Raw genomic sequence first — 19,559 nt, forward strand, 5'->3', positions numbered from 1 at the left:
TTGGATGAGCCAACGACACCATGGAATTTTTAGCTTTAAATAGGAAAACACTAATAAGGAGGAGAAGCAAATGTTCCTCCTTGGAAGCAGTAGTTGGGCGGGGGTTGGGGGAGCGAAGACGGGGAAGGTTTTTGTTCAGTGAGACGTGTGTCTCACGGGGGCCACAGTTTAAGTAAACATAAACTCTGAACCAGAGATCATACCCATCATTTCCTCAGCGCTAGCAGCACTAAACCAAAATATAGTTTTATTTGGCTAACCCCAAAGTAGGATGTGGGTGCCAGCCTTGAAAACCACATGGTCAGGTTTCAAGCAGACAGCAATAGGGTTGTGCTTTTGTTTTAAGCAGGAAAGTCATAAAGGCATCACTACTCATAGCACCATCACTGTGTTTAGCAAACAGATGCAACCATAACAACAGTTAGCCTCAGAGAGGTCTGTAGGGTCCTTGGCCCTTTTAGAAAATGTGATCTCTCCCTGTTAAAACTCTGCAGGAAGAAAGGATGAGATATTCTCCTATCCTCCTGGAAGAGCTCCATTCTGGAGTCAAGTAATCTAGAATCCATGTCTAGAAGCATCTTCCAGACTTCCCTGGACATTCCTTTTTCCTAAATGGTGATCCAGCAATGAATGAAATAGCCACCCATGCTTTCAACCTGCCACCATTTTATTTTCTTCTTGTAAGAAAGGTCCTTCAGGGCCCAGCATCATTCCATTTGTCTCAAGTTCTGCAAGCCTCAGGACTGGGCTTGCTGCTTCAGAGATTTTCACGGTGTGGAGTTGGATTTATTTATTTACCGTGGAGTTGTTGTTTCCCCCCCTTCTCGGGAGCTGGGAAAGGATGGGCAGATGATAGAGCTGGGTACCCCGAGTTAATGACTAGCCCTATATTCACAAGCTCGTTTACTTTTGTTCTCACCTGACGCCTCAATGCTGCCAATGAACGGGAATTAATTTTATTGAGGACCACTCAGTTCCTTAAAAGAAAAACTGCTCACTTGGCTGGAAATGCTTTGACAGAAGGCAGAGCAGCCGGTCACACTTGAACACTGTCTTCTGGATCTGGGGGCCGAAGGGGAGTGGTGGATTCAGAGGGTGGAGGAGACCAAGCAGTTATTTCGCATGCACTATTATGGGGTGGCCCGAATCCCAGCAGAGTCTATCAACAGGCTCTTGTGCGAAAGACACCGCCTGCCTCCCCCCTTTTCTGCTACTCCCCACTGAATCTGTACGTGACCCCCCAGCACCCTTCCCAAAACAATCAACTCCCCATAAGAAGGTAATCATCTTATGGTGAATTGGAGAAGAAGAAAAGGCACTCTAGGAAAATGTTATGATAATAGAAAACTCTTCAGTGTTGTAACCATCTGGTGTGCTAGGTAACAAAGACGGCGATAATTGAGTGCCCAGTAACTTCTTTTGGCCTCAGATAATGGGCACTCACCCTGATTTGTATTCTTCACAAGGCTAATTCACCATCATTTCACACCACATCTGTACCCCATTTCCTCCATCAATACAGCCTTACACATAAGTTACCACAGTTAATTAAGTCCACATCATTCTCCTCCAAAGAACAGAAAGGTTTGCGTGGAGGCCTGAGTGGCAAAGAGGCACAAATGAGATTTCAGTGACTCTCGATTTGTGGGAGGGATTGAGACGGATGGGGGGTGGAGGGCTCATGCCACCAAGGTTCAGCTCCCGGGTGGGGCGGGTGGGGATGCGCCCTGACAGCTTTAGGCTGGGCAACAGCTGTGGCTAAGCTCAGGCAGGCAGCCTTGTGGCCGGGCGCGCTTACAGAGGGGCTGGCGACCCCATTGTCACATAATCTCGCTTTTGAAAATTCGCTACAATGGATTCGATCCGATTTCTAAGGTGCTGTCACCAGAGCATCATTAAAAGTCCTTGAAGAAACTAGAGAATAGACTAGATCACCAAAGGCAGCTTTGTCCCCTCCTCTCTGCCTTGCTTTGAGGCGCTTTCCCTTCCAGCTGACAGAAGGGGCACAGCCTATAAGCTCTGAACAATTAACACGGGTCATTTTATTTTTCTTTAATCAACAAGGCCACATTACAGAGAGAATCACGGCAACGCTCTTTGGAAGCCAGGAGTTTCAACTCTCCTTCACCACCTTCTTGGTGGGAGAAGAATGCTTCCTCCTTGCTGCGGTCAGCCGTAAGCCTCATCACTGAAACTGACTAGCTGGTGTGGGCGTGAGGGTGGGCGCTTCTTCCCGCTCCTAGAAGCCACCCTTAGAAGCCGAACAGCTCGCTCCTCCTAGAGGCTGTGCAAGCAGCAAATGGAAGGGAAAGCAGAGCCTAATGAGGAACATTAATCAACAACCTAAGTACCAATGTATGAAAGCAGAGACTCCCCCAGTCTCCCCACTATCTTGGCCATAAGTAAATTAGCAACTCTTTTTCCTCGCTTTAAGTGATAAGTGTGGGGAACTTGGAGATATTTCTCACAACAAGTGTCAGAATACCCTGAAAGTTCCCAGGGGGCCACCTCTCACACACACTATGCCCTTCATTTGTTTATCTAAATGCTGACAAATTGCGGTATTTTAACAGCCTATCTTGGGTTTGGCTTCATTTGCATGGCGTGCCCTCTATCTCTGAGCCGATAATGAGGCTCAGCATAAAACCCCATTGAGGGCTCCCCAGAGCCTGACAGTGATGAATACAGAGCAGGAGAATTAGGTGGTTAGGAGAAGAATATGCTATTGTACCCAGCTCCTATCCTTTTATCTTCCCTGCTGCTCATTTTCAGGTCTTTCAAGGAAACTGCCTCCCTACCCTTTTCGGCCAGTGTCTTTTACCTCTCTTTCACTTTGAATGGGCACCATCTTCCAAATCGTCAGCTCAGCCTGGTGCTATTTTAGTCGCATAATCATCGCCCCGTCTTATCCTCTGAAATGCTAGAGGTTTCCTTTCACTGTGCGAGCTGCTGAGAAAAGTAGTGAAGCATTGTCCCCGGGAACAGTTGGCCCCTCCACCCGCTGGATTCTCCCAGAGTCTCTTCTGCATTGTAGAAGCCAGCCACCTTCTGTCGGAAACCCTCAGTCACTGTCACCAGAGTCATCACTGACTACACCAGCCAAGTGTGGGGCAGTTACGGCAAGTCAGGAACCTTCAGCAATTTGGAATTTGGAGGGCTGGGTGCTCAAGCATCTCTCATTTCACTTGACGGGGCTTACACTTTAAAATTGAACAGAAGGGATTTAGTTGGGTCAGAATGAGTGATGTTATATATGGGGGTTTCTCCGGGGAAGTGTTACAGGCTTTCCCATCCAAAGACATTCCTCAGTGTGATACGTGGGAAAGAAGCTTCTGCGGATGAGACAGCGGGCTAATGAATATGTTTGCAAAGGATCTTATAGATGGATCTGGCCGATCATTTTCAAAATAAAGGAAAAGGCACCAAAGGTGAAGTGATTTGTCCAATGTCACGTAGGTCTGTGTACTAATCCCTTCTCACACAGAGGTCCAGGATAGAACACAAGCCGAGTGAGCTCACAGAAAAATAGGCTGGTTCATCCCACTCTGTTTCAGTTTCCCTAAGCAAGGGCTGCCGGTCCATATCATGATGGCTTTTTTTTTTTTTTTTTTTTTTGCTAGGATTCTTTACAAGCCTCATCTGTAATTCCCAGGCCCCAGACTCCTTCTATCCTGATTCTTGGATCCAGGATTCATTCTCCCGAATTCTCTGAAAATGAGCTGGTCAATCTCATTTCATCTGCTTTCTGCCTGTTTTCCTGGTTAGGTGGCTGTTTACATGCACCCCGAAGTCCCAGCTTCTTGGGTTTCACTATTTTTCCTCTACACTCTGCTCAATGGAATATGCAAGACCTCGGATCCACTAGAAGTCAATGAAATGATCAAACAACCTATCAAACTGAGGGGCAGAGAGCCTGCTAGATAATGCCTGAGATTCCACCCACTTCTTTCATGATGCCATGACATCCTGAAAGCTTTTGCTCATGCTTAGATGTCTGATAAGTTTATTTCTAGGTTCCCATCTTTTGTGAATGATACATTTTGTCTTCTCCACTTATTAATTTAATGCATGTTTACCATGGAACATACAGAAATTAGAAAAGTGTATTTTATTCCCCACCACCTCTAGTTCATCCTCTGATCATTATTAATGTGTTGCTAGAGATGTCTCTTTGTTCTTTCAGATATATTAACATCATGTTCTAAGTTTCAGGGCCACATATTTCTTTCCACTGACATATCTAATTTTTACAAGCCGAATACTGTATGGTATATATAATGGCCCTAAGAAGTACTGTTTACATAACTGGTAAATAAATGGCTGGCAAGTCCCATGAAAGACGGTGAATAATAATAATTTAACCTGTAATGACAGGTCTTTGCGCAGAAGGCATTGTGAATTGTTATTACTGAAAGGTACTGTTATATCATCTGTCAAGTTGGAAAGTCACATGCTTTCCTTGTTTATGTTTTCTGGAGGCAAGAATCCAGAGGACATGTATAGGACAGCATCAAACAGGCTTTCAGATCTTGATTCCATTCCTTACTATCTCTGTTAAGTTAGGAAATCTGCTTTGCCCTTATGAGTCATCATTTCTTCATCTGTAAAGGACAGCCACAATGCCTCTCTTTTGAGATTGCTGTAATGACTTATGATGAAGTATATCAGCCATTTAGTAGAGTGCCTAGTAAATGACAGTTTCCGCCGAAGTAGGAGCTTAATAAAGAGTCTTGTAAAAGCTTCTGCAACTCACCTGATATATTTTCATATCTCTGGTAACATGTGCATGTAGTCTGAATCTTTCTGGTACCTTATGGGTGATCAGCTGATCAAGTTCCATTGTGAGGATAGATTTGCCACTCCTCTGGATAAGAAACTCAGAGACCTGGCCCCAGCGCTGCTTGTAGGGCCACTAAGAGAATGGTGGTAAAAGCCATCTGCTCTGCCGGGATGGAAAAGTGATTGATAAAATTTTATGCACGTGTTCTTGGCAAGTCAACAACTGGGGTCTGCCTGCTTCTGGATCTGCTGTCCCTATAGGCATTTAGGAGGACATATGTAGTGGCATTTGAGTGCTAATTTTTGGTTTGGAAAGAAAAGAAGATTTGCATTGGAGACCTTATTAAAAACACTGATTGAGGCTGTAACATATGGAAAATAATAATAATCCTCACAGTTCAGGATAGTAACACCAGTCTCACTGTGGAACACAGAAGAGTGTGTACATTTACTAGGCCCACTTAAAAAAAAATATTCAAATTAGGCGAGAGGGTAGCAGGGCAGAATGCATTCTAATGGTTAAAAAACTTGGGTGTTAATTCAGACTAGTTCTTTATCAATTATGCAACAAATCACCAATCTACTTTGAATTTGATTTTTTTTAAGTTGTTCGCTTAAATAGCATATATCTAATGTATCTTGCCATAAAGTGAAGCAAAGATTAACAACACATTCATAACAGCTTGAATGACAAAGTTTATAAGATAGAGGCCTGAAATACAGCTCTGTTCCCCTTAATTATATTTGTATGAGACATCAACATATTCAGATAGAAGACACAACTAGCCTTGGGCAAAAAGAGATACCAAACTCTACCCATTTCCCCCCTACTGTTTTCAGCTTCTACCTCATTAAGAGAAACCTCATTTTAGCTAGGCAAATGACTTCCTGGACAAAACTACATTTCCCAGCCTCCCTTGTGCCTAAGTGACCATGTGAATCAACTGTGCCCATGAGATGTAACTGGAAAAATGGAAGCTCCCACAGCTCCCACTAGCATCTTTGACCTTGTGAATGGTATCCATATACAACAGAACAAAAAGTCGGAAAACTCTTGAGTCTCTGACATGATGGAGCATGATACTATCATTTCAGGACTTATGTCCAAAATTTATAAATGTCAAGGAAAAATGTACACTTCTATGTTTTTAAGCCATTATTAGGCTTGACTTTTTAACAGACCACACTGATCTTACTTTAAGTATCCATACTCTGCATTCCCTTTTGAAATTCAAATGTTATCAGTTTTTCCAGAATCATCTGGCAGCATATCAAGAAGTGATTTGTATTACGGGGGTATATCTGCTGCCCCTCTGTGTGAGGCCCAGGGACTCATTCCCAATATTACTTTCAGGGGGACAGGAGTTGCAGGGAGATACAAAACCAATTATCATATGTTTTCCAGCTTATACAAAATTCCACTGTGATCATAAGTTCTGCATAGGAATTAAGTATTTTATATTGGTGCTACGCCAAACAAAAATGGCAAAAATTCAAATCACTTCTCACTGATTGCTCAGTTAATAAGCACTGTTTGGAACTCCTGGTTTCTGGTGAGTTCCGTGGTAAGCAGTATTCAAAATATATAGAAGACATGGTTTTTGTACTAAGAGTTTCACTGAAAAAGCCAGATAACAAGACCGAAACTTAAATTGAAAAATAGGATATAACTTGTAGCAAGAGTTTCTGAAGTGGGCAGACGTGGGTGAGAGTGACAGTTGTTAGGAGTGGTCTCAGGCGGAGGAGGAGACATGATAATGGGATAGAGAGAGTTAACACAATAAATGGAGGAAAAGACCATTAAAGTATAAAGGCAGTTGGAATCCATTTACTCAATAACCACATGTGCGTGAGACTGTGCCAGGTGCTCAGGATGACAAAATTAACCCTGAACAAGCAAACTGACTTCACTGTAGCTTAGTTTCCTCATCTGCAAATTGGAGTTAATAAGAGAGTTCTTCTATCCAGGATTAAATTTATTAATGCCTATAAAGCACTTAGAATACTACCTCATACATAGTACATCCTCAGAAAATATAATCTATCATTATTTATTTATTTGAGAGGGAGAGAGAGTGAGTGTGTTGGGAGGGGGCTGCAGAGGGAGAGAGAATCTCAAGCAGACTCCAGGCTGAGCTTGGAGCCTGAAGCGGGGCTCGATTTCACAACCCCAAGATCACAACCTGAGCCAAAATCAAGTGTCAGATGCTCAACAAACTTAGCCACCCAGGCACCCCGTCATTATTGTTATTTTTTAAAGTTTATTTATTTATTTTTAATAATCTTTACACCCAACATGGTGCTGGAACCCATGACCCTGAGATTAAGAGTCACACTCTCCTCTGACTGAGCCAGCCAGGTACCTGATTATTATTACTTTTTAGAGGAGCTCAGAGTCTAGTGAGGGTGACAAGATGTAAATATTAATAATGGTAGCACAGTTAAATGGTTAATGTGGATGCAGCACTCTGGCAAAAAGAGGAGGTGGAAACAAAGAGCTGGGAGGGGGAGACTGTGAATCCTCCCCAGAGAAATCCTATTGGTACTCAGACATGAAAGAGGTCTTGAGGACTTTCTCCAGATACAGAGGAGAGTTCAAAGCTGGGGCACCACCTGTGCAAAGGAGAGGTGGGTGCGTGGAAGTCTGGCACATTGAAGAATGCTGCCGGCACTTGTTGGAGATAGCCCGGGTGGGGTCTCCCGGCTTGCACCTGCACACGCACGGCTGTCACTTACTGCTAACACCCATCCTGAGAGCACCACACCTGCTCTCACTGGCTAGTCCCCATGCTGAACTGCTTATTACTTTGAATATCATCCTCCCCCAAAATGGTGTGGGAGATGATGAGGGGAGTATCTATACAGGCTATAAATACTGGTATAGAATCAGAAATAAGCCCTGATGGTGAGTTCACTACTCCCTGAAAATCCACTTCACAGAGACAACCATGACCACTCTTTGTTCTCCTTACTAGTAACATTCTTGTGTAAAGTTTCCAGTATCATCTAATTGATATTAAATTAGCAATTAATACTGGTATACATATATATACATATATATATATGTGTGTATATATATATGCACACACAGACACACACACACAATAGCTATATACTTGCTCTGTTAGAGAAGGGTGTAAACTATGTCCTATGCCATCTGAAAGATGCAGATGTGCCTGATACAAATGTGACAGAAGATGCTTATGGGATTTCTACACGCTTTCACACCTTGAGTAGCCCACAGATGAGCTCTTTGGACTGAAGACAGGTGTGCAGAAGTGATGAATATCATTCTAGGCAAGTATTAAGAGGCAGTCAGTGTTCCATATATTTCCCTCCTCCCATTTTTCCACCACCATGGAGTGGAACTGTGTTTTCAGGATTAATTTGAAACAACAACAACACAGGCTAGCATTATCCTAACATCAGAATTTGTTAACAGAAGTGGAGGGTTACTCACTGTTATGGACTGAATGCTTGTGTCCCCCCAGATTCATTATGCCCAAACTCTACCCTCCAATATGATAATATTAGGAGGTGGGACCTCTGTGAAGTAGTTAGGATTAGATGAAGGCATAAGGGTAGAGCCCTCATGAATGGGATTGGTGACCTTATAAGTATGAGTCAGGAGAACACTTGCTTCCTCTCTGTGAATTCTGCCATCTAAGAACATGGAACAGTCAGAAGTCTGTGATCCAGAAGGGTCCTCACCAGAACATGACCATGCTGGCACCCTAATCTTGGACTTCCATCCTCCAGAACGGTGAGAAATGCATTTCCTCATTTAGAAGCCACCTATTCTATGGCATTTTGTTACAGCAGCCCCAACTGACTGCGACACACATTGAAACCTAAAACACATAGCTTTGGTTTAGTGACTGTGTGGCATGTAGTGACGAGACATATCAGAGGCTGCAAACATGGCAACCCGTGTTTCTCAGGAACAAGATATTTGGTAAAACTGTCATCAGAGGAAGCTTACTTGGTACCAGACCATTTGGGTTCTAAGCCAGAAACTCAGGAGCGACATTGAAATATAGAACCTTAATTTTGCTATTACTTTTCTGTATTGAGATTTGGCAAGGGTCAAAGATTTGAAAGCGGTGATTACAGAGAGAATGGATGGGTGCATATGCAGAATGGAAGGGTATAGAAAAAAAAATGCAGAAATCTGGGGCCCTATACTATGGGAAGAGCTGGCTTTGAAATCTCTAAACACAGGGGTTGGAATTTAAAGAGGTTTTTATTGCCAGTCTTACCAATAAGATCTTTCAGAGCAAAGATTTTTTTTTTTAAGTGTGATCTTCTAACTAGACCCAAAAGTCTCAGTAATGAAAAGCTAGAAACACAAGCTGAGGTGAAGAAATAGGCATTTTAGATTATATTTTAAAGCACTGTGTGATTACCGATATATAGAACTTACTGGAAGCAAGTAAATTAGAGGCCTAATGAATTTTTGAGAAAATTCTGTTGTGAAACATTTATTAGTCCTGTCTAAAATTGTCTGTGACTACTGAAGTTTAAAACAACTCTTGGTCTCCCAATCATTCATGGTCAGGAAGCAGGCTGAAAAAAGTTGTGCAGCCTCAAAGGGCAGCATATTCCCCAGTGTCCATTAAATGTGGCCAAGGAATATAATGGACAAATAAGAATGTCCTGGAAAGAGATCCAAGGATCTTGGAGAACAATGGGCAAGGAGTCTCCCAGAAAACAGAATGAGTGTCTAATCAAGTAATATTCTACATGTCCAGATCCTTAAAAGTGTCCCCAGAGAGAGGAGACAAATGGCTGCTATGTGTCTTCCATTATTCCTATTTATTGTGGTTAATCTTATTTCTTTTGTACCATTATATAATGGGGATGAGTAGAAAATATATTTAGTTCACAAGATCCTGGACTAAAAGCAACTATATTTGGACACAGTCAAGCAGCTGTTGTGTATCACATGGATATTCTGCATTTTGAGCAGGATACATGATAGGATGGGATCTTGGATCCTTTCTCTTGGGGAATCATTGAGTGTTTTCTATATATGAGAGTATCAAGAGGGGTTCCTATAGGAAACAGGGCAATCTCAGGAAAACTGAAGTAGATTCACTGATAAAGGGATTAGTTCTAAAGAAGTAGGTAATATGTTAAGGTCAGAGTAGGGATAGTACAGAAACCTGGGGCTGTTGTCATCCCCAGGCCCAGAAGAATGAAGGGACTGAATGGTTTCCAGGATCTGGAAGGAAAGCAAGAGTGAGTCATTTAGGTCAGTTCAAAAGGCTCAGAAAGCCAAGGTGACCTCACAAAGAGAGAATCAGGAGCATAAATATCCTGACCTAATTCTCCACCTCCTCTTAGGTCTCCTGGGCCTTCCTTTTTAGTCATTTTCCCAGATGGGAGCCAGTGGGCATTGAAGACTTTGGATATAGTCCATATGTATTAGCTTCATTGGGCAGAGAGCTGGCTAATGAAGGGGGAGAGAAGATGTGGAAGGGTGGACTAGTTACATGGAAATGGGAAAGAATGAAAAGAGGGTTGCTGACCGACCAGAATGGAGAATTCAAGCATGTAGTTCTATTCTTACCCCCTTTCACGTATTCACAATTTCAAGCTTTTGGTGAGGAGTAAGTACATGCTGTGAGCAGCAAAGACCCCACAATGCAGTTGTTCATGAGTGGAGTTCAGGGCTTCCACACCAGATCAGTGATCTAGACATTCAGTCCATAAAGGATTGATCTAGGCCAGGATCCAAAGTTCAGGACTCCTTATGAAGTATCATGTTGATGGTCCCAGGCTAGCTGTAGTCTGATTAAAAATAAGTAGCAGGAAGAAAGCTCATGAAGCCCGGGATTGTATGAGCACCAGGAGGTGACAACTCCACATTCTCCACGGACCCTACTTACTTCTTAACTGATACATTGCCTTAACGGTGCCAATTCTTTACTTTTCTCTATTCCCATGCCCTTTACTATGTGACTTTACAGTTCCTTTCACTATAGAGATGGAGTCTATTTTTACCAACCCTTGAATATAGGTTGGCTGCCCTTGTAATTTTCTGTAGCTATAAAAATGCAAGAGATAATAGGCCAGATCTAAGCCAAGGCTCAAGAGGTTTTGTGCATCTGCTTACACTCTGTGCCTCTGCTCTTCATGAGAACAGGCCCTAGTTAACCTGCTGGAAGGTAAGGAAAACTTGAAGCACAGCCAAGTCACTCCAGCCTAAGTCATCACAGGTTGGGCAATAGCCAGCCCACCCCACACATGGGAGGAATCCCTGACAAAGATCATTAGAGATTAAGCTGCCTGCATTTGACTCAAGATGTCTGAACATAGTTATTATTGTATGCTACTAAGGTTCTGAGGCTATTTATTACAGCAGCTGGGACAATAGCTAACTGATACACTCTTTCATTCACTCTGACCATGTTACAGCTGCATAAGGCTATTACTCCACTTTAATGACAGCTTTGACTGCATAATAACTTCAACTCCAACTCTCATGAACAGCAGTTTTCACAATGTCTTTGTCTTCAGGCCTTGAAAGAATCATCAGGGCCTTATTTGTCCTCAGTCTCTTTAATCACACTTTAGCCTAAATCAGACTGTCCTGGGTTTAAATTCTAGCTTTGCTTTTTAACAGCTACAATCTTGGTAATGAGACTCCTGCAAAACCTCAAACTCCTCTTTTTTAAAATGGAAATAAACTGTTGTCAGAATAAATGAGAGAATGCATGAAGCTTTTAGCATAGTGCCTATACTTTCACTCATTGGTAAGACTTAGTCTCAAGAGAAAAGTTTCTATCTACTCCTTGTTTATATCACACTTTGAGCTGAGATGTGGCATGTAAATCACTCGACTGGTTGAAAGGGGTGAGACAGACTGTGTCTACAACCACAGTTTCTAATTCTGCCTATTGCTTGTTGCATCTTTTTTAGGGAAGAAAAAATTTAATGAGGGCCAGTAACTTTATGAATAAAAACAAAAAGGCCAAGAGTCCTCAGTTTATGTATGACTTGTGTTTATGTATTCCCATGAGGGCTGCATAGCAGGTTATTTAATTAAGTCAACAAAGTTTGGAACAGGTGATCCCAGTGGTGAGTTGAAGCTAGCCTGTACTTGTTGGTGAGAGTTAATTATTCAATTTCCAATGTTGTTTTTTTTTAACCCAGTTTTTATATACAATTAGTATTCAAAATGAAGCTTATCAACTTGCTGTGCAACAAGTTACATTAAAAAAAAGGTAATACATACTCAAACCTTACCATTTCCTAATTAATTTACTATTAGTTATGTTCTTGAGCTTATTGGTATTGATGATATGATAGAAATACTATGTAAAGGTGGGCTCCTGCACATCATTTCCCAAGTTGAGTTTAGGGATGCCACACTTACCCACTGAGGTTGGCCACGGTGGAAATATATACACCACGGAAATCAGCAAACTCTACAGATCAAGGCTTTTTGTTTCAGCAAGCCAGGTGATCAGTATGTATCACTGCACAGTTGAGCGACCCCAACAGTTATACCCAGAAGGCACGTGTGTTTGCACCTGTTTAATGATGTCCCCTGATTGCATTTGCCTTGTTATAATATCTTGTTTTGATACTAGAAAGTTGCCTATAGCTTTCAGTAGTCCTGCAAGGAAAATTTTCTTTTTCAACAATATACTGATGAGTCAACAAACTTTAGAACAAGCCACCAGAATTAACTGCAGAATGTGGTCTCTGTCATTCTTAGCTACCTCATGCTCTGGCAAAGGGCAGAGTGAGAAAAAGAGAGCAAGGATGAGGCAACCTTAGAAACCCAGGGCAAATATTTTCTGGGGATTCTGCCACTGATCTGTTTCCTTGGCTGACTGTGGTGTGTGGAAGGAAAAGCGACTTGGGGAAGGGGAAAAAGGAGCTGAGAATTCCATACCCAGCTCCATTGCCTACTAGATCTCTGGCCTTGTTCTAGTCACGTTGACTCTCCCAGACCTCAATTTTACCCAGAAAATGAGAAGATTGTATGAGATAATATGTAAGACCTTATTTAGCTCTCAAACATCATGATGTTCAGTTCATGGAGGAAAAAGGAAAAAAACAGGAAGAAACAGCTCTGAAAACTCTCTGTTTCACCTCCTCCATTCTTTATAAATCTTTGGTGGCGAGGACAATTTCAGAGAGGTGTGACCAGCAGGAGTGGAGTTCTTCCTTGAAAGGAGAGAATTTAATGTGATGAGAAACATTTTAATAGGGAGATTACAGCCTGTACCTCACGGCTTCTGATTTTGTTACAGGTCATGGGAAGAGAAAACTTGGACCCTTCATGTCCCTGGACAATTTTAAAAGAGTATACAAGCTTTCCTGGAGCAGATGACCAGAAAAAGGCTGCTTTGTCCCCTTTACAGACTGCTAGTCTCTGGAAATACACCCCAGCAGGGGGTAAGAGTGGTGGAGAGGAGAGATGGGCCACAGGTCTTGTTGGGTAAACAGCCCCTTTGGAACTGGTCAGCTCTGGCCATCCCCAGCTAGTCCCCAGACTCCTCCACCGCCCCACCTTCCTGCTCTGAGGCCAGCAGCCACCCCTGCCTCTGCCTCCACTTGGATGAGCGGGGGCTAGGCTCCCACTGCCACTGAGCAAAGCAGGGGACACTCATCACCCTGAGTCAGACAAGCTGGAGGGTATGACCTATTAGACCACAGCACCCTCTCCACACGCACACTGGAGTCTGACTCAAAACCACAAAAGCAGGACAGTCAGACTTCTGTGGCCAAGATCCCCTTACCTCCTCAGTTCCCAAACTCCCTGGGTGTCAGTCCACCCATCCTGTGAGCATTCCTGGTGGTGGGAAACCTCAGGTCCCTGGGAGGATTTCAGGAGACAGAAGCAGTTTAGGGCAGAGTGAATTATGCTTTTAAGAACAAGCTGGCACCATACCCTCAGATGAAAATTCTTTCGGGGCTTTAACTTCTTATAATTTTATTTCTCAGCTAGATCTTAAGTTCCCAAAGCCTCCTTGGTTCATGCTTTTTCCAGGGCCAGGCATAAGGGGCACCTGGGGTTATTTATAATTTGATGGAAGTTTCCCCACGGAGACCTGTTGTTTCAACTCTTGACCCCTCTAGAGATGGCCATCACCTGCCTGGCAATATGACAGCGTTGGTCAGTGTTGCCAGCTCATTGCTCCACCACAAATTATATTTTGTTTTTTCCGAACTCACTTGACAGAACAAAAAGCTTTGGTGGTCAAGATAACCCCTTTTCTATTCGCTTTAGTTATATGGTAGAACTTATTCCATACACACACACACACACATACACAAACACACACATGATTTTTTCCAACATTTCTGTGTGATTTTGCACAAAATCTATCTACTCCTGGAAAGCATTCTTAGCTAATCTACTTGTTTTGATATGTAGGTCAATTTTGAGGGTTTCTCCTAATCTAAAATGGATTTTTTCCCTAAATCATTTGTTAATAGCTCTTTATTAATTGATCAATCCAGATTTAAAAGTTATCAATTCATCTTAGCAGTATTAGTCCCTTACTACGGAGTTTAAGAGCCATTGTATTCTACTCCTACATTTACACTAAAGAGAAATGAAATATATGTTCACATAAAAAACTTACACATAAATATTCACAATAGCATCATTTGTAATAGCCAAAAGGGCAAAATCCCCAAATGTCTATCAATTGATGACCAGATAATGAAAATGGGATACATCTATACAATGGAATATTATTCATATACGAAAGGAAATGAAGTACTGATATGCTACAGCACAGATGAACCCTGAAAACATTATATAGACAAAGAAGCCAGACTCAAAGTCCACATGTTCTATTTATAGAAGTGTCTAGAATAGACAAATCTAAAGAGACAGAAGGTAAATTAGTGGTTGCCTAGGGGTTGAAAAGCAAAATTGAGAGGTGTGAAAAATTAATAACGGGACACCTCACTAGAGTCCAGAGGCTGAAAGTGGGAGCCCTACCACTCAGTGTCAATTAGAGGAACAACCATTACTTACAGACTTTAACAGAAGAATCTCAACAAGAATGAATCATTAATTACAGGCCCCCAAAGGGAAGGATGTCCATTGCACCTCCTATAAGAAACTGACGACCCCTGCAACTCAGCCAATGAGAAACCAATATTGCCCAGAACTAGTGTTTTCCCAACGGATTTTTATTCAAAACACCACATTGCAACTCCCTCTTTTTTCTCAATAACTTTTCTCTCCTTTATTGACCTTGCCTATGGTTTTGCCATAGCTTGCAAGTCCTGAATTGCAATTTTCTGTTATTCCCAAATAAACCCGTTTTTGCTGGTAAAGTAAGTGACTTTTACTTTTAAGGCTGATGGGGGACAAAAGGCAAACGGGAGATGAAGACTGATTATTAGTGGGTATAGGGTTTCTTTCTGGGGTGGTGGAAAGGTTCTAAAATTGATCATGATGACGGTTGCACAACTCTGTGAATATACTAAAACCCACTAAATTGTGCACTTTAACTAGATGAACTGAATGGTCTGTGAATAAGATCTCAATAAAGCTATTATAATTAAATAAAGTTAAGAACCAATCTTAAAGGGGCGCCTGGGTGGCTCAGTGGGTTAAGCCGCTGCCTTCAGCTCAGGTCATGATCTCAGGGTCCTGGGATCGAGCCCCACATCGGGCTCTCTGCTCAGCGGGGAGCCTGCTTCCTCCTCTCTCTCTGCCTGCCTCTCTGCCTGCTTGTGATCTCTGTCTGTCAAATAAATAAATAAAATCTTAAAAAAAAAAAAGAACCAATCTTAAAGCCTCTTTTTTTTATTTCATAAATTATTTTTCCTTTTTGTATTTATTATCAATAACAGCAATTTACTATTGTGTAACTAAGAAAATTATGGTACTAGTCATCTTAAGAAACAATAATATAATAAAGTAATTATTAATAATGGTGCTAACATACTGTTTTTCCATTGCATAGCCTTTTATATGGAACAGTCAGGAAATAGGATTTAGTTGAATGGACTGGCAATAACTACTACTTTAATGACTTTAAAAAATTATCAGCTTGTGTGAAAATCAAAGTTCTTTCAAAGTCTCCAGGGACCTGCATGACCTACTTTGTGTTTCTTCTATGCATCATCTCCTATCACTCTTCCTCCTAGTTCAGTGCCCTCTGGCCTTCCCTCTCTGTGCACACTTGGCACGCTCCCACCTCAGACTTTTGCCCTGGCTATTCCCTGTGTCCGGAATGTTCCTCCCACATATGTGAGGGTGGCTTCACACTCACTTATTCAAGTTTTGCCCAGAAGTCAGCTTCTTACTGAGGCCTCCTGTGACCACTCTAGTGTATCCTTCAAACATACTAAATAATTTCCTTATTTACTATATTTACATTTTCTTCTCAGTTTCCCCCTTCAGAATATAAGCCCCACTAGGTCAGAGATATTTGGCTATTGTGTTTTCCAATAGATCCCCGGCACGTACCACAGTGCCTGGCATATGGCTGATACTCAGTTAATATCTGTTGAATGGACAAATGGACACCGATGCTAGTGGTTGAGTTTCAGGTGCACGTCTGTTCTTTGTTACTTACCTATTAGTCCATCTCCAGTTTTAGACATTCTCCTCACTTGGGACTCAACAGCCAAGGAGAAAAAAACAAAGAACAAACAAACTAGAAAACAGGGAATATGTGTCTTTGGAGAGTAAGGAGTCAACACTTTAAAAAGATAAGAATCCAAATAGAGAAATACACAACATAAAAAATCTGGAATCTATATTAATTATTATTGCACTGAAAATATTTATAGATTAACTCTGAGCTCTTCTTAAAGTTAACATCATATATTCAGTCAGCCAGACTCTTAGTTGAGCATCTCCCATGTACCAGGCACATGGTGGCAGAGACATATTGGTGGTGCTTACATGGTAGTGGGAAGACCAACAGAAACCAACCAAAGCAGCACAGAGGATACCAAGCAGCACTGATGGCTAGAAAGAGGAACCAGCAGAGTAAGGGATAAAGAGCTAAAGGGGAGCTGGCCTGGTTGGCAAAGGCCTGTCGCATTTGTACAGACTTGAATAAAGTGAGGCAGAGACTCATACCCTTCTGGGAAGAGTGCTCAGGGCACAGGAGACAGCTAATGCTAAATACTGCCATGGGAACATGTTAGCATTTTCACAGAAAAGCAAGGAGGGAAAAAGAGAGTGAGAGGAAGTGATGGTGGAGTGGTCTCCAGGAATCAAGTCGTCATACAGCCTTGCTGACCCTGGTCAAAACTTAACAGCTCTATTCTTGGGTCCAAGGGAGCCTCTGCCAGGTTCAACTGACATGATCACTTCACCACCGAGTGACAGGATCTGATGTACATTCCAGAAGCTCTGTTTTCACTCTGGTGATGAGAACATAAGTAACGCAATAGGATGCCTCGTATATGAAAACCAGAGGGAAATCTGGGACTATCCTCAGTCAGGAAAGTGGCATTAGGCCTCATGGCAAAAAGAGGTAAGTTAAGCCTTCTTTGCCTTGGAAAGATCAGACCTCATGGAACTTTGCCTTCCTTGGGGAGCCACTCTGTATGATGGATGAGCCAGCATGTGTGTGAAGACATCAAAGGACAGTGAGGAGAATGTATGTGCTGTGGAAAGTTCTGTCTCCTCAAAGACAGGATTCAAATACCTCATGGGATGCACTCCCACTCAGGGTGGAATGTCAGGATGTTCTACCAGGTCCCCAAAGTTACAGAAAACAGAGGGTCTTAACTGAGTTTGCTCCTCTCTTAGATTGGGTCCTCCAAGGGCAATTCCTGAGATAGTAATGCAATGGCAAACAGTTGTGTTTTTTTTGGGGGGGGGGTGGTGGTAGAAGAAATCCAAATGTTGGGAGAGGAAAAGGGAGGAAGCCCACAGAGGGCATTTCAGTGACACAGCTCCTGCGGGGAGTGGTTACGACTCAGTCACGTGGAAACCACTGGGAGATGGCGTGAAGCGTATGACTCTGATTTATTCCACCCAAGTGGTGACAAGGGAAAGAGGCATGGATGTACCAAGTCCTGTCTGTCACTCACTGAGGGCTGCTCCCAGGGAGTATTAATTCCCCCTCACTTCTAGCCTGCTGTGTGAGCGTCTAAGCCGCTGGCTGTGGGGGCCGGAGAAAGCCCTTGGGTAGAGAGGAGTGCCTGAAGGAGTAAGGCTAAGGGACACTGAGGGGATAACCAGGACATACGCCAACCACCGCTCAGGACCACTGCCACTCATGGAAGCTACCCACCGCGGCACCCATTGGTGTTTTTGCAATCAGGCTCTTATTCATCCTGGCCTCCCCAAGTCCAGTCTCTCTGTCTTGAGCAGTGCTGGTGCTGGGATATGTCCTCCTGTGTCTAAACCTGTGGGTCATCCTTTGGTGACCCAATTCACAGTCTCTGTGATGCTTATAGTATCAGTAGCAGCAAAAACTTACAATGAAGTAATGATCATGGGTCCGGGGTAATACCCTAAGGGGCTCTTTGGGGAACTCAATCACAGAAAAGCAAGTTTATAGGTTATTTCTGGTTTGCAATAGACTACTTCCTTAGAGAAGAAGCTTATGAGACCAGTGGCATCTTTCCTGGATACTAGCAACTAACGATTCTCTGCTTCTGTCCCTTTTACAGAGTGCGTCCGGGGCTCATGCATTCTAGATGATTTATCGAAAGTCACTCTTCTCACTGGCAGGCAAGTCAAATGCAATATGACTGACTTAAAGCATTTTCCTTCTGAGATGAAAATCTGATTTGATGCCAGCATCAATCCGGGAGAAAATTACGTATGACTGAGTTTTAATTAGACTCTGAAATGAAGTGCACGTGCATGCGCGTGTGCGTGTGTGCGTGTGTACGCATGTGCACACACATGCATGGACAGGATGACCTGGTTTTAACTCTAGCGATAAAAGCAAGGTTGCTGTCAGGCAGAAATGACATCATCAGGACCTCAGGAAATCCTCATTCGAACTTCCAAATATACAAATAGATTCTTTTTATTCTGCCATGAATCCAAATGATGCCATGTCCTGTAATGAAGGATGTTGTTGACCAGGCTGAATGGGAGCCAGCCGGGCTCTGCCTTTGTTTATATGACACCCGTTTCAAAGTTCAGCATCTTAACGCTAGTAATCACCTTATTTGGCAAACACTCAGAGTTCTGTTTCCAGATCTTTTCTGGGGTGACAGAATTTTCATTTAATCTTTACCCCAGGGTAGAAGACATGTTAACTGCTTGAGGCCAGATGCAAAAATATTTGTGTCCATCACGCAGGTTACTGTGCAGCCAAAACTAAAACAGAGAGCAATGGCTGAAAATAATTCCTACCCTAGAGACTTGGGCTAAACTGTCGCTGAGCCACAGCATTTTTTTTAAGAAGTTGTCACATGCAAATATATGTGGGAGTGGGTCAATAGATAACGTGGGTTTATTATTTCTTTTGTGCGGGAGACCATATGCAACTCTCTAAATATTAACTTCTCAAACTGACCGGGTAACTCGCTCCTGGGGATGCCAGGAGGGGAACGGTCCACCGAGCAGGCACAGAGGGATGGGAGGGAGTTCGTTAACTTGCAGCACAGTTAGGGTAGCGATGCTAACACTTCCAAAAGCAGCCACCCTACTCTCTCAGAGACACAAAGGTGTAAGTTCTCCTAGACCCAGCCACAAAGGGCCCATGAGGCATCTCCTCTTTGAGATTGCAGAAGGGGGCACGTGGCCCGGCTTCCCCAGCTGCAGGAAAGGAGAAATCACCCTAAGTGCTGAGATAATGCCTGAACTTGCTGTGTCT

Source organism: Enhydra lutris, unplaced genomic scaffold (genome assembly GCF_002288905.1).
Source record: "Enhydra lutris kenyoni isolate GAN:26980312 unplaced genomic scaffold, ASM228890v2 scaffoldscaffold6, whole genome shotgun sequence".
In the NCBI taxonomy this organism is placed as follows: domain Eukaryota; kingdom Metazoa; phylum Chordata; class Mammalia; order Carnivora; family Mustelidae; genus Enhydra; species Enhydra lutris.